Source organism: Talpa occidentalis, unplaced genomic scaffold, assembly GCF_014898055.3.
Source record: "Talpa occidentalis isolate TD23 unplaced genomic scaffold, MPIMG_talOcc4v2.1 talOcc4.8, whole genome shotgun sequence".
NCBI classification, from domain to species: domain Eukaryota; kingdom Metazoa; phylum Chordata; class Mammalia; order Eulipotyphla; family Talpidae; genus Talpa; species Talpa occidentalis.
This window is the reverse complement of record NW_023605194.1, coordinates 6,768,748-6,782,719: the sequence shown is the minus strand read 5'-3', so window position 1 is coordinate 6,782,719 and position 13,972 is coordinate 6,768,748. Positions and strand designations below refer to the sequence as shown.

Sequence of the window (13,972 nt, the reverse complement as noted above, 5' to 3'; positions counted from 1 at the left end):
TGCAGTGGGTTGGCCTGAGTGCAGGGGTCTGCGGGTCACAGTGGTGGCTGTGAAGACCGAGTGTTGGAGCAACCGCAGACAGAAACCCTGAGGGTTGGCAATTACCCCCAACAGTATAGAATCACCAATCCCAGAGCGAGCGCGTCTTGGGGGTGGATGCTGTGTGTGGCTTGTAGCCGAGACTACAGCCAGAGAAGGCCAGGAAACCTGACGGCTCCTGGCGTGTTACAGTAGATGCCGTGAGTGGTTCCCCTCCCTCATATGAGCAGTGGCTTCGGCAGCAGATTTGGTGGCTCATCTGCTGGTGCCAATAATTGTGTTTTGCCACTAGGTTGGGCCCTGCCTGGACTTATTTGTGTTCTGTTGTGTTTTATGTATTTTGTTGTTCTGCTGTGATGTATATTATTTGTTTCTGTGGGCCATGGCTGCAGTGTTCTGTTGCCAAGAGAAACGTATATGACTTGTATAGAGTGTCTGGCAGAAAACCCAGAGGGGGTGGACTGTAGGGTAAGGAAAAAGTTTCAGGCTTTTCTGCCCTCCCGCCATTAGGATAGATGGGGGAACCCTGTGGTCCTGAATGCATGCCTGATGGCGGGCACCTGGAGTGGGTACACCTGGGCTGAGAGACTGAGTTTATAAGGGCGGCGTCACGGGAACGCCAGCAGAAGCCAAGAATGAATGGAAGCCAAGAGAAGAAGAAGAGAAACAGAGAGAAGGCCAGAAAGCCCAGATAGAGTGAGGATTTGCTGGGGGCTGGGAGGCCTGCCAGCTTCCTGGCCCCCCAGCCCCCCTGCCTGCCATGTGCCTGGTAAATCTAAATAAAAGACCTGCAAAAACCACTGAGGACTCGGATTATAGAAGACCGGCTCAGTGTCCCTTCCTGCCCCGACACTTTCAAAGAGTGCTTTCTCTGAGAAGACTTGCGATTCACCCGTGTGCAGTTTGGGGCTTTGTCATGGGGTTACCCCTAACGTTCATGCACAGCTGTGTGCAAGAGTGGCCTCGTTGATTGATGTCGTTTGCATTTCTGTTTCCAGCTCCTAGCACAGTGCCAAGCATGGAATATTTATTTGATAAATATTATTGAGTACCTGTTCATGTGGATCCAACACACATAACAGATCCCAATCTGGCCAAGCCAGTGTCTAACGGCACAAACACTTGAGTTAAGTTGGAGATTTAAAGGGGGGAGGGTGATGGAGGTGAGCAATCTCGAAACTGTTGAAAGACCTTGAACCTTGGCTACTGCTGTTCCTACAATGCTTGGCTCTGCCTTTGATTCTGTAAGCTCCAACATCCTCCTAGAAACCTTCCTCCTTTTGTTTCTCCATCAGCCAGAATCAGATTCTTCCTTTGCAGCCACAGTAACTTACTGAATGTACTTCTGCTGAGTTAGACATTTGGAAGACCAACCTACACATTCATGTTTGGGAAAGCTGGCTGGAGTGACATCTGCCTGTGGTTAAGAAGTACCAAGTGACTGAGAAACTCTACCTCATGCGTATTGAAAGGTTCTCAACTGCAGGTCATCTTTGCCTAAATTGAGTCCAACTAATTATTTGCAATGAAACTATATTGGTCTCACTTATGTTCTGAATCAGTATGGATATAATTTCATTTACATGACTCTGTCCTTCTCAGAAGGAAACGCCCTTTGTTTTTTTTTTTTTTAAATTTTTTTTTTTTTATAGAGGCATGTTTTATTTATTTGTTTGTTTGTTTGTTTATTTATACATGCACTGGGTACAGTCAGAAGCGCGGGGGGTGAGAGAATTCACCAGAGCCAGAGCGGGGAGAGAACAGGCAGAAGGACCGAAGTACACTGCTGAGGGGAGCAGCGGGCGGCAGGAGAGGTCTGCGCGCCATGTGGGACCCTCCTCTGGGGGCCGGGGAGCAGCCGGGGATCGAACCAGCGCAGCAGAGGTGGCGGGCAGCTTCGCAACCCAGCGCTCAACCGCTGCGCCACCGGGGAGGCCCGGAAACGCCCTTTGAATCAATGGAGTTTAGCTGGCCATGTCCTGTCCACCACAGGTCATAGGTTCATCACAAAGCAAAACAGGCCTTAATGACATTTGTTTAGAGATAAGAGTTATGACCGCAGTACAGGCTGTGACAGTTAAGAACATAAACGAGGCTCCAGGACATGAGTGAGTAGGGCACTGTGCAGGCTGCCTTCAGGTAACCAGCTGTGTGATTTAGTCATGCATGTGCAGACAGACTTCCATATTTCATAAACTAGAACCTCCCGGGCTCTGAGGGTAGTATGGTGGAATTGCGTCCTCTTGACTCTCCATTGTATTGCCCTCAACCCTACCCCACATTTCTCAGCCCCCTGGCAGTTATGTTCTCGTACTGGCCAATTGGTCATGAGTAGTAATGACAGCTGTCACTTCTCTCTGTACTAAAGGGTTTAAAAGCCTGCAGACAAGTCTCCAACTCTAGCAACCCCTGCCCTAGAAACTTGGAAACCATGTGCTGGAATGGTTGTCACATAATGAACCAGTCTGGATTGCCAAGTCACTACAGAAAGGAAACTGGGAAGGCCACCAGTGTGGCCTTTCTACCACTTGGGGCCTCTGCACCTGTGTGTGTCTGGCCTCTCTCTGCACCTGTGTGTGAGTGGGATTTGGAAAAGGCACACCGGCATGACTGCCTTAAGACAATGGCCCACATCACGAGGCAGCCAGGGACACCTAGGTTGCTGTTGACTGTGTGGTCATGGTCTGAGATGATCTGGGAGTAACTCAGAAATTACATCAAGGACCTGCACAGGAAGTCCTCTCTATATACATGGCTGACACATCTCCTCCAGCTCCCCATAAAAATTGATTACCCTTTGTATCCCCTGGACTCTGCTCCTCCTGCCATTGCCATATAATCAATCACACTTGTTTGTTACTGTTAATAATAAGCAAGAAGGCTGCTCACCAAGCAGCAGAGTCTTGCCTTGTAAACCTCCTGCATGACTCACTCCTCAGCGTGTCTCCAGGGACATACTGCTGCATTCCCAACCCAACACACTGTTCAAGTTGCAAACCTTTGATGAGTTAAGTGTTAAGTCATTGTCAACTTGGAGATCATTTTTGTTTTGTTTTTTGTGACACCACGAAGGCTGCCATACAATGAGAAGACAACTAGGACGTGCCAGGAGGTCCTCATCCCAGTGCTTGGCTATAACCATAAGTTTTGGCTTTAGGTGGTGTGTGGTTTTTGGTGGGGCATCTCTGGGGGAATGAGCAGGAGAAACTTGCATGTGCTCTTTCCTTTCTCTAGACCAGAGAACTAGGTTGTAGGGAGGTCAGGCTGTGCAAAGCAATTCTGTTGCCCTTTCTGTTCAGAAAACCACTTTCTTGTCTCCATCCTTTTCCTTTCCTTCCATGAAGTGAAGTATACCAGGGGTGTTTGAGTCCAGTGAAGGATTCCTAAAAAACACACAACCAATCCCTTGGGAAGAAGAAGAGGAAAATATAAAAAAAAATGCAAAATGCAAAAATAGGAAGAAGCTGATTTAACCCCAGTCCAAACTTCTGAAAACTTCTGGCACTAGATGAACTCACAGGACCAGGAGAAATGACAGGGAGGAGGTAGGGTTGAATATCCGGACCTGTGCAGAGTCTGATTTTGGGTCAGTATAGACCAGAGAATGTTTACCTGAATTCTGTTTGGCTCAAGACCTAGAATAAGCTCTATTATTTCTTGACATTGATAAAATTAAAGAAGTGAAAGTCCTCATTGCTGTCTCCCAGGTAGGAGAGGCAGAAGCGAAGCCAGCACCAGCTTTCGCTAAATCCTCAATGTGTTTACGTTCATTTGGATGGCCACTTGGATTCAATTACACTGTCACTCATCACTAATCCCATCAGCCCAATTTCAGTAGCTAAATCACCAGCTCCAGGAGGTTGTGCTCTGTAAATCCATTTAGCCACAGAGAGAGACAGGAAACCTTCCTGGTCACAAGACTTGGTGAAACAGTGGCAAACACCATCCCATGGATGCTTGATCAATTTATTGTGGAGGCAAAGAACGCTTGTTAAAAAGAATCATGACCCAATGCCTTAGGGACTGGGCTTCTCTGAGGGATAGGACTGACAGATGCACCCTTAGGCCTTTCATGCCTCAGACCCAGGCAGGAGGCTTCTGGGAGAGGTAGGAAAAGGTCCAGTGATAAATGCGAAGGTTGACACCGTCCATGCTCATCGTTCATGTCACAGCTGGCTGCCAGGCCCATCCAGCCATCACTGACTGGATGCCTACGGAGGGCCAGCTGCGAGTGAGCAAGATGCCAGGAAGGGGGCTGCCCTAAGGAGTTTATGGTCTGGTGGAGCAGATTGCCACTTACCAAAATCATGTGGTGAGTACAGTGCTGTAGCTGTAACAGGGCTGTGGAGAGGCAGGCACAACGGGATCTTGGAGATTATCATGGAGGGGTGACTGTGTGCAGGTCAGGGGGCCCTGTCTGCGGAAGAGGGGGTTTAACTGGAATCCAAAGGAGGATAGGAATTATTAGGAGGGAGGATTTGGAGGTGAGGGTGAGGCTTGTATGTCTGCATTACAGAGGGCCAGTGAGCGTGCTGTGAGGTGGGGAGCAGAGGGGAATAGGATAAGGTCATGCAGAGTCCTGGAGGCCAACTATGAGGTTTTTGTCTATGTCCCATTGAAGGGTATTAAGCAGGAAATGGCATAGGATCTGCATTTTGATAAGCTCACTTTGTAACATGGGAGTTTCAGGGCAGGCTGGGAGCTGGAGGTAGTAGGAGCCGGGGTCAGACTGTGACCCTGGACATCAGGAATCCAAGTGGACCAGAGAATGCAGGAACAAGAAGGGCATCCCAACCTGGGTGCGGCACGTAGCACCAGGAAGGAGAGGCTGGAAGTGACCTGCTTTGGAGGCAGTGGCTAGTCCCACCGTGGACCTCTACCTGCCCAGACAGTGACAGCAGGTGGGACTAGGGATGGAACATCATCTGGTGGGAAAGGCAATTAAAGAAGGATCACTGGCTCCATCAATCTCCCTATTCCAATTCTTAACTCAGAGAGGCCCTGGCTTCCCTCCTCTGCTTTTCTTCTGATGTCCTCTAGGTTCTGATTGTTTTACCATAAAGAACACAGCAAAATTATTGGTTATTGTTACTGAAGGCTTCAGAATTTAGAAGAGAAATTGTGCTATACCTTTGGGGCACAGAATAAGGTTGTTGAATGAAATTGAGACAGCAGTTGAGCCCTGTCCAGTGGCTATACTGGAGCAGCTGTTGGCTCTCCCTGTCTCTTTGAGATCACCATCCTTCACTGTCAATTGTTCTGGAAACATTTATTTCTGATATTTTGTCTGTTTTTTAGTGGATTTAGGTGGGAGAATAAATCCTCCTAATACTCTACCTTAGCCAGAAGTGTAAGTTCTAGACAGCAAAGTTTGCATTTCATTCCATAGATAATCTGGAACGTCAAACCTGGGTGGAGGTGGTTGGTCTCTGGTGTCCAGAAGGTAACACTAGTAGAATTTGGAGGAGAGACTGGGGGAAAAGGGCAGCAATAGTGAGGCCCTTGAAAGCCCTGACAACAGGCAGTGTGGACCCAGAGAAGTTATGAATTTGGGGGAGTAATGTTCTAGCAGGGGATGGATCTTAAAATAAAATGCAAAGGCCCAAGTTTGCATAATATAATAGAAATAGTGGGCAAAGTAGTATGTTAAGAATTTGCTGTTTTTCGTGTGCCCCTGACAGTGCAGATTGAGGCTGGATTCAGGCAGAAATTGTGTTTTTCTTAGTACCTCCCAAACACTAGGGGCCCACTTCTCTCCAAATTGGGCATGGCAGGACTTGTCTTGAGCACCCCCAAAGGCTCTGAGGAGTCTGATGATTGGAGAATCTGTGGACTTGGGTAACATCGCTGGGCTTCCAAATGGCTGTCTTGTTTGGACAACCTTTGAGGATATTTCCCTTGAGAAATCAGAATGTTTTATTCATGTACATTTGGAAACTTCACGAATAGCAGAGCATATTTTAAGATTTTAGAAGCAAATCTCCACATGTGCTTATCACAAAGCCTTTGAGTTTTCAAGTCACTTTGGAATGAAACTATTTCTTCCAAACCACAAAATCTAAATCCAGCTGGGATCTTTACATTTGAACATTGTGTTTCCCCAAGCTGCGGGTAAGCTTAATGCTAAAAATAATATATTTAGGATAATAAAGTAAAATTGGGGGAAAAAAAGTACAAGGCACCATGAATAAAATCAGTCTTGAGAAAATGCGCCACTACCACAGTGGAGAAGTTGGGTGTGAATGGAATCCTTATTTTTAATTTTTTTAAAAAGATTTATTTTTGTTTATTCATTTATTTATTTTATTCATTTATGCATACAGAGCTGCGGGGTAGGCCAGAGGTGTGAGGGGTGAGAAGATTTATCAGAGACAGAGAGGTGAGCAGAACAGGTGGATCTACTGAAACACACTGCTGAGGGGAGCAGCAGCAGGCAAGACAGGAGAGGTCTGCTGCGTTGTGTGGGCCACCTCTCTGCCCAGGGATCGAACTTGTGCTGCAGTGGCTACTAATGGCTTGGTAGTGCTGTGTCTTTAACCCCTGCGCTACCAGGCAGCCCCGGTGAATGGAATCTTTAATGTGGGGCCTGCTAATTCAAGGAACAGAGGTGCGAGAATGTTGATGAGTAAGTGTTGGAGAAAGGTTTCTGGACGACAGGGAGCGCTCAGGCCCTATAGGTTCAGTGCTGGTGTGGGGTGCTCTCTGGGGTCAGGAATGAGGACACAGAATAGCAGGTGGGCACTAGGTACTGCCTGTGGAGCCCCTCCACCCCCACGCCAAGGAACCAGGCTGGGACCAAAGCCCAGCCTTCACCTTGATTCCTTTAGGTTTTGGAATGATTCATGGACCACCCCCAAGAACCTGGTAATATTAACCCTATAAGTGGATTTCTGGTGAAATACAAACACTTGTGCACACAATCCCTTCCCAAAGTGTGTCACCCGACAGCAAACCATGCTACATTTACAGAGTCTTTCAGCCAAGATGCCTGTTTATTCTCAAACATTTGAACACTGTATCGCTACTGGGTAACTAGTTTTATTATGAAGAGCAAACAAGGTGGCGGGAGAGAGAAGAAGATTAATACAGAATTATTATTATCCCACGATAAACCTGGGAATGTTGTTAAAGAGAAAATCCCAAATCTGTTTGCTGATGGGGTAAGTCTGACTCCTGCAGAACAGCTAACATTTTGTTGGCATTTTACAACATTGCTGCAAAATTGCTACTTTTTGATGCTGATGTGGTGAACTGGCCCTGTTTTTTTTCTTTTTTTTTTTTAAGATTTTATTTATTTATACAAGAACCAGGATATGGGCCAGACGTGAGGGATGGTGAGAGCATTCACCAGAGACAGAGCAGGGAACAGAACAGGCAGACTGACTGAAATACACTGCTGAAGGGAGCAGTGGGAGAGACAGGAGAGGTCGGCCGCGCCATGTGGGTATCTCCCTGGCCGGCTGGGATCAAACCTGCACTGCAGAGGCTGCAGACAGGGCTGAGCTCAACTGCCTGTGCCACCAGGAAGGCCCTGCCCCCCCTCTTTTATTGGCACAATATTAAGTCCCCTTCCCATTCTTGCCCTTGGAAACACCGTGTTTGAAGGCTGGCGTGGTAGAGCGTGACAGTGACAGTTTGGGCGGCTTGCGGTCCTGCTAGGGTAGCAGTCAGGAGCCTTTACCATACCTCCGCCATGGGAGTGGGTATGTGACACTGGTGGCCAGTTAGGAATCCTTTTCTTTATGGACTGAGTGGCAGGTGAAGAGAAAGCACATGGCCCAAGTGGGACCACGCAGGGTCTTCTGGGATGGGTGGCACAGAGAAGCTGGGATGCAGGAGGGCGTGTGCCCCCTCCCCCAAGGGCTGCTAAGCTGGCATGCCAGAGTCCAGGAGGACACCACCAGGGAGATGTGATCAGTGGAAGCAGAACCTGTTTTCATAATTTTGTTCAATACCCAATGAGGTCTCTTCATAACAGATGGAGGATTTTAGGGATTAATGATTTTTTTTAACAGCTTCATAATTGCAGACACATTTTTGATATGAGTAGACTAGATTCTATCATGTGGATTCAAAATACCCTTCAGTTCTTTTCCAGCCCTCCTGTCAAGATGACAAACAAGGCGGGTCAGGACAGGACCAGATGGCACAGGCTAGCAGCTCTATTTTCTCTAGCACTAGAAAGGGCCACAGTGGTTGGGCTGCTGCTGTGTTTTTCTGCCTCCAGGAACTGGAGTTCTTTGGAAAATCACCCCCTATCATCCTGCAGGCATGCATAGTGGCAGCAAGAAGCAATCCTCTTACATAATTGGCCACGTCTGATAGAAATTGGAGACCCTTCCAGTGGCTGACTATTCTTTATGAGTTGTGTTAGCTGGGAAGAAAATAGAAATCTAATTTCTGAATGGCTGGAATTTAAATTATCCTCTAAATGCAGGATTGACCAAATCTATTGTCAAGCAAAGTGGAGAGAGGGACTATTTGGTTTCAATTTTGAGTTGGGGTGGGGATGGGGTTTTGATGCTTGAGTTAAGCAGGACCCTGGTGAGGATCACCAGAAAGGCCGTGTGTGCCAGAGGAAAAGCAGATTCATTCTCTCCTTGGGCCCAGCAGAAGTCACAAACTTTGGTCTGCACCCCGGGAATCTTCCTTGTCTTGATTGGCTGCGCATTCTCCTAGGATGTCTCCTGGGTTTCACTCCATAAGAAGCTGTCATGAGAAAGCTGACTCTCTCTCATGCACACACATGCATGATTAGTAAAATATTTTAGCACACACTTAGCACACACCAGAAGCGTTTTCTTAGTGTTTGGCAACATGGAGCCAAGTCAGACAATCTAGAAGATGTCATAAAAACTGTTTTGTGCAGACGTCGGCTAACTTTTCTGTAAAGAGCCAGATACTAATTCTTTTGGGGTTTTGTAGAACATACTACATCACATCTACTAAACTTTGCTGTTGTGTCACAAAAGCTGCTACAGATAATATGTAAGTAAGTGATGTGGCTGTGTTTCAATAAAACTTTATTTACAAAACAGGTGGCAGCTGGATTTGCCCATGGTCCTCAGTTTTCTGACCCCTGGTCTAGCCTAAAAAAGGAAACAGAAGGTAAGAACCACCATCTACTTAGTCACAGAGCTGGTAATGAGTCAAGATTTCAAACTTTTAGACCCAATCCATTCTGTTTCCAATGTCTACAATCTTTTGCTCTTGAATCCAAGCAGGGGCGATATCTAGACCCCCTCCCTCTGGAGGGCTGCAGCCTGGCAGAGGGGATGGATTCTTTAAAAATGGCTACTCAGCTTTGTGATGCCACTGAGTGTGGTGACTGTTCCCATGAACATGTCATCAAGGGGTGCCAGAGGGAAGACAGGTTGGCATCACCCCCTCCTGGTGACTGAGAACTAATTCTCCTTAACACAGCTTGTACCTGTTCATCTAGGCTGACCTCAGAAACCAGACAATCAATTCTGAAGATAATTCTGCAAATTCCTGCAGAGAAATAACTCTACTTTCTCATGAAATTAGCAATATTCAAGACATTTCCCTGAACCCTACAGCTTTCTTCTTGTCTAATGCACCTCACCAGTCCCCCATTCAGTTGCTTACCTCACCATTCAATTGTTTACCTTTTTTGGATAGTCAGGCTCATTTTTAACCCTACAATTTCCCAATGTATTTAGCTTGACTGCCACATTAATTATTTTAATCTTGTTTCATGAATCACACTTCCCTTGCTTTGAATCACTAGCTTAACTTTGCACTAATTGTCTCTGATTTACTCATCCCAGAAATGGACTTTGAACTGTATACAGCTGTAGGAAACTTCTCCTCTTTCCACATATTGGAATTTTGTCCTATGAAGACTTGAAAATATTTTACTAATGTGTGAATTTGCAGATAAATTTGCCCCAGGACTCATTTGGCACATTTGATGACTCTTTCAGCAGAAGCTGAACTAGATTGAAATGTCATTAAACCTAATTCTGATGCTAATTTGTTTAGGATTGTTTAGGCAAACAGCCAAGCTAGCTCAAACAAAGAAAAAAAATATTAAAAGAAAACTGGGCACACATCACAGGAGGCCTGCTGGACCTCTGCAAGGACCCAGACCAGGAACTGGCACTTGGAGCCTGAGGTCCCTTTCTGCATCTCTCTGGGGTTCTGCCTCTTGTCTTTGGAGTTTCCAAAGAAACCTCATTCAGTCTAATCTAGAGCTTAAGGCTCCAACTCTGAGCCTTATCCTCTGGGCCCTTTGCCAGTGTTTGCCTCATGGGTCCTGGGAAACCTGGCATTCTGGAATGCCACCGGTGTCTTCAGATACTCCAGGATTTATCCACACTATAAGCGACCATACTGGTTCTTTTGCTCATGCCCAGAGAACCAGACTCTGAACCACAAGAATATCTTTGCATAGAGGAGTTTATTATGGTGGCCACCAAGGGAGTCAGCACCCTAACGAGCCAGCTCCCCGAATGGATGGGTACTGTGCTGTGATTATATTTGGGAGGAAGAAAATGTGGGGAGATGTGAGACAGAAAGGGAGTGAGGGGCTTTGCATCCCCGGATCTGGAGAGACAGCAGGCAATATAGCCATTGGCAGTTACAGTGGGTGTCTTTTCCAGCAGACGGGGAGGCCCCCCACTCACAGCCCTTGTTGGGGGACAAAGGCTTGCCTGGATGCTTTTGTGATCTCTTTAGGGGCACAGAGAATCTGTTGGAGAAGAAATGTGTCAGTTCTCAAAGTTCCTGGGAGTGCAGCTGGGGAGGAACAGAGAGTTCAGTTCAGTGTTTGATTCTGCCTAGTTTAACCCTTTTGATTCGAAACGATTTTAGGCTACAAAATCAAAAGGATCTGGTTTCAACACCAGTAAAGATGAGAATTTTAACCCATGGAGAGCCCCTGCATCCCCTCTCTTGGTTTTATATGTCAGAGTTCTATGTAGCAGAAATATTTGAGAGGGGTTCTTCTCTCTATTCCATATTTCTACAGAATCAATACTGGAAGAACTGATGGAAACAAAACAGCCAGAGCTACAAATTGTGGGGCCTTTTATTTTTTTGATAATTATACCTTATTTGGTGGCAAATGAGCCGGTTGTCTTATTCACTTAGGAAAGGGTTTCCTTTTAGGAAGTCCGTTTGTTTTTCTGGCTCTCTAAATCTGGGGCAAAACAGATGACTAAAGTTGGGACAGTCAAACTACAGCCCTCAGGCCTAAATCTAATAGCTGCTTATCCTGTCAATAAAGTTTTATTGGAATGCGGCCATGCCCATTCATTTCAGTCTTGTCTGTAGCAACTTTCCTGTGACAATGGTGAGTTGTGTGCTGTGGTTGTGACAGATTGTCTGGCTCACGATGTCTTAAGTATTCACTGCCTGGCCTTTTATAGAATGTTCAATTCCTGGACTACAAAGATAAAACAAGACAAAATTTTACCTCAGCATGTCACAGAGGGATGTCTCTGAGAGCGCTGGAGCCCAAAGACAAATGGTCCAAGAGTCTTCAGTGACACATTTACACAGATCTCTGCTTCATGGTAGATTATGGTTGTGGACTTGTTCAGAGTATGGGTGAGCCAGCGTCTGCCCAGGCTGTGTGCTAGATCAAATGTTTTCAGTTATAAACTGCAGCTCAAATGGCTTGATGAGAAATAAATAAGCTAAAGGGAAGTGTGAATTATGACCAGGACCTGGGTGTATGTTATTATGACAATGGAAGAACAAGATCTTTCAAGCCTGAGTGGAACTGGTGAGTGGGTCTAAGCTAAAACCTGACAAAAGGTGGAGAGGAAATACACACTTGCAAGGTAATGAGACTAGAATTCTAGAAGGAAGGCTGTGTGATTTACCCATCCCAAAGGTGAGGCATGAATTTTGATATTTTTATTTCCCCTCAAGTATGAAAGAACAAGCTTTGCTTGAGGCTGGCAGGAGAGTTGGCTTCTGTGTCTAAGTGTAGCTGCTGTCGAAGAAAGTGGAGAATTCAAGGGAAAATGTTGTCTCATAACCCCTAGCCTCCGAGAGCATCCTGGCTCCTGAGGGGAAGTCCCCCCTGAGCCAAGTTACATTACTATGTCTTCATTTTAATCAGACCCACTTCCCTTCTTATCAAGCATTTTTCCAAGTGCCCCTGTCCTCGTGTACTGTTTTGACTGTGTGCTAAATTATTTTTAATACTTGAATGTCCATAATAATGTCAACAGTAACAATATGAGCTGTAATCTGCTACCCGGCCTCTATCAAACACCTCTTATAGGCGCTGGAAACCATCCCCAGTCCTTGTGTAGTGAACATAGCTCTAATTCCTATTTTACAAATGAGGAAACAAAGGTTTCGGGAGATTACGTAACAAAATAGTTCATGTTTTCATTTATTCATTCAACAAACACAGGTTGGCTGTTTCGATGCCTGGTATAGAGCTGGGTATACTGCAGTGAGTGAGCAGTCTTGAGTGTGAAGCTTGTGTTTGGGTAGAGCAGACAGACAACTAATGAACTGGACACACAATCCTGAAGGGTGCTGTGCAGTCAGAGGTCACCTTAAGCTGCCAGGTGCCAGGTTGTCAAAAGCAATCTTGTGTCTGATGTCTGTGTTCTTCAACACCTTGCCTTTCTGTCCTTCCTGACCCATGGCCAACAGTTGGATGGGGTTTGAGTTTCCCTGGTCCTGCCTAATTCAAGATGAATTTCTCCATTATATGTTTTTGTCTCACTCTTCTTTAGGTAAAAAGACTCTACAATCTTTCCCAGAAGACTTTGCTGCTACTTTATCTGTTGTCATTTAGAAAATAATTAGCGAGTCTTTCCTCCCTCCCTGCCTCCAGCTCCCCATCCTCCCTTCATCTGTTTACATTATTTTATTGCTACCAGGAAATGTAATGTATTTAATTCAATTCGGTGACAATTTATTAAGGCTACCTGGGCTTAGCAGAGTGGCCTCCGTAAATATTTATTGAATAAATGAACATACTAGACTTAATAGAAAACAAATTTAAAGCAGATGGAATCCCTGTCCTCAGCTGACAGCTGAGCAGACCAGCTCATAGACAGCGAGGCAAGGAGAAAAAGACACTGATGAGGGGCTCACTTAGGGAGGTTCCCCAAAACTTCTGCTTTGCAAAATTTCAGGAGATTGGGTCTGTCTCATGATTAAGAGCTACTATGTGGGTATAGCATACAAGGCTCCTTTCAAGTTAGACAAGCGCAGGATTCTTGGGCGCCCTGGGGCAAGAGGTCTACATCCCTGAGGTATGCCTGGGAACTCCAGGGGCGTGACTGATGTGCTTTGCCCCCCAGGGACTGATCAGTGGAACGCCTTGTTAATAAGGCTGGAGTCCTGATGGGCCTCAGATGTAGACCTATTGCCCCCGGGCGATCAAGCATCCTGCTCTTGTCTAACTTGAAAGGTGCCTTGTAGGCTACACCCACCTACACTCATGTCCAGCACATCTTAGAGCACTCATTTGTAGTTTTTCCCAGAACTGCGTCTAATGAATTTTGACTCAAAAGGAGGAAATTTTTCAAAGCTCAGGCAAAGCTCTGCTGTCTGCTGGTTGTTGTCCAGGATGGATTTAATTTCACTGTCCCAGTGGGATACATTTGTTAGGGAGACACAGTCACATGGAGTGAGCAGAGGTGTGATTAAGGGGGTGTGTATGTGGGGGATGCATTTGGCCTCACGCCACCAGGCTCATGCACAGTCTGTGTCCTGATGTTATAGGACAGGGATAGGGGCAGCCCAAACCCCGCAAACCTGCCTATTCTAAATGGGTTCTGCCATCCGCCGCATCAACACAAAACATAGGAGACTTTAATGGGAAGGAACTTTAATAAAAACTAGGAAACAATACAGGAAAGGCAAAGAGTCTAGTTTCTAAATGAAGCACCAAAGTTACCCGTCCCCTCGTGGGTAAAAGTCCATCCATATGGGA

At 46.1% G+C, this 13,972-nt stretch overlaps 1 long non-coding RNA gene across 1 annotated transcript in view; it reads left to right on the top strand.

Moving 5' to 3' along the window:
* LOC129144991 (uncharacterized) overlaps positions 1–9,114 on the top strand; it is a 43,223-nt gene extending 34,109 nt beyond the window's left edge. The window contains exon 3 of the long non-coding RNA XR_008549939.1: positions 9,078–9,114. This is a non-coding gene — a long non-coding RNA (uncharacterized LOC129144991). The remainder of the gene's footprint in view (positions 1–9,077) is intronic.
* Positions 9,115–13,972: the final 4,858 nt, after the last annotated feature.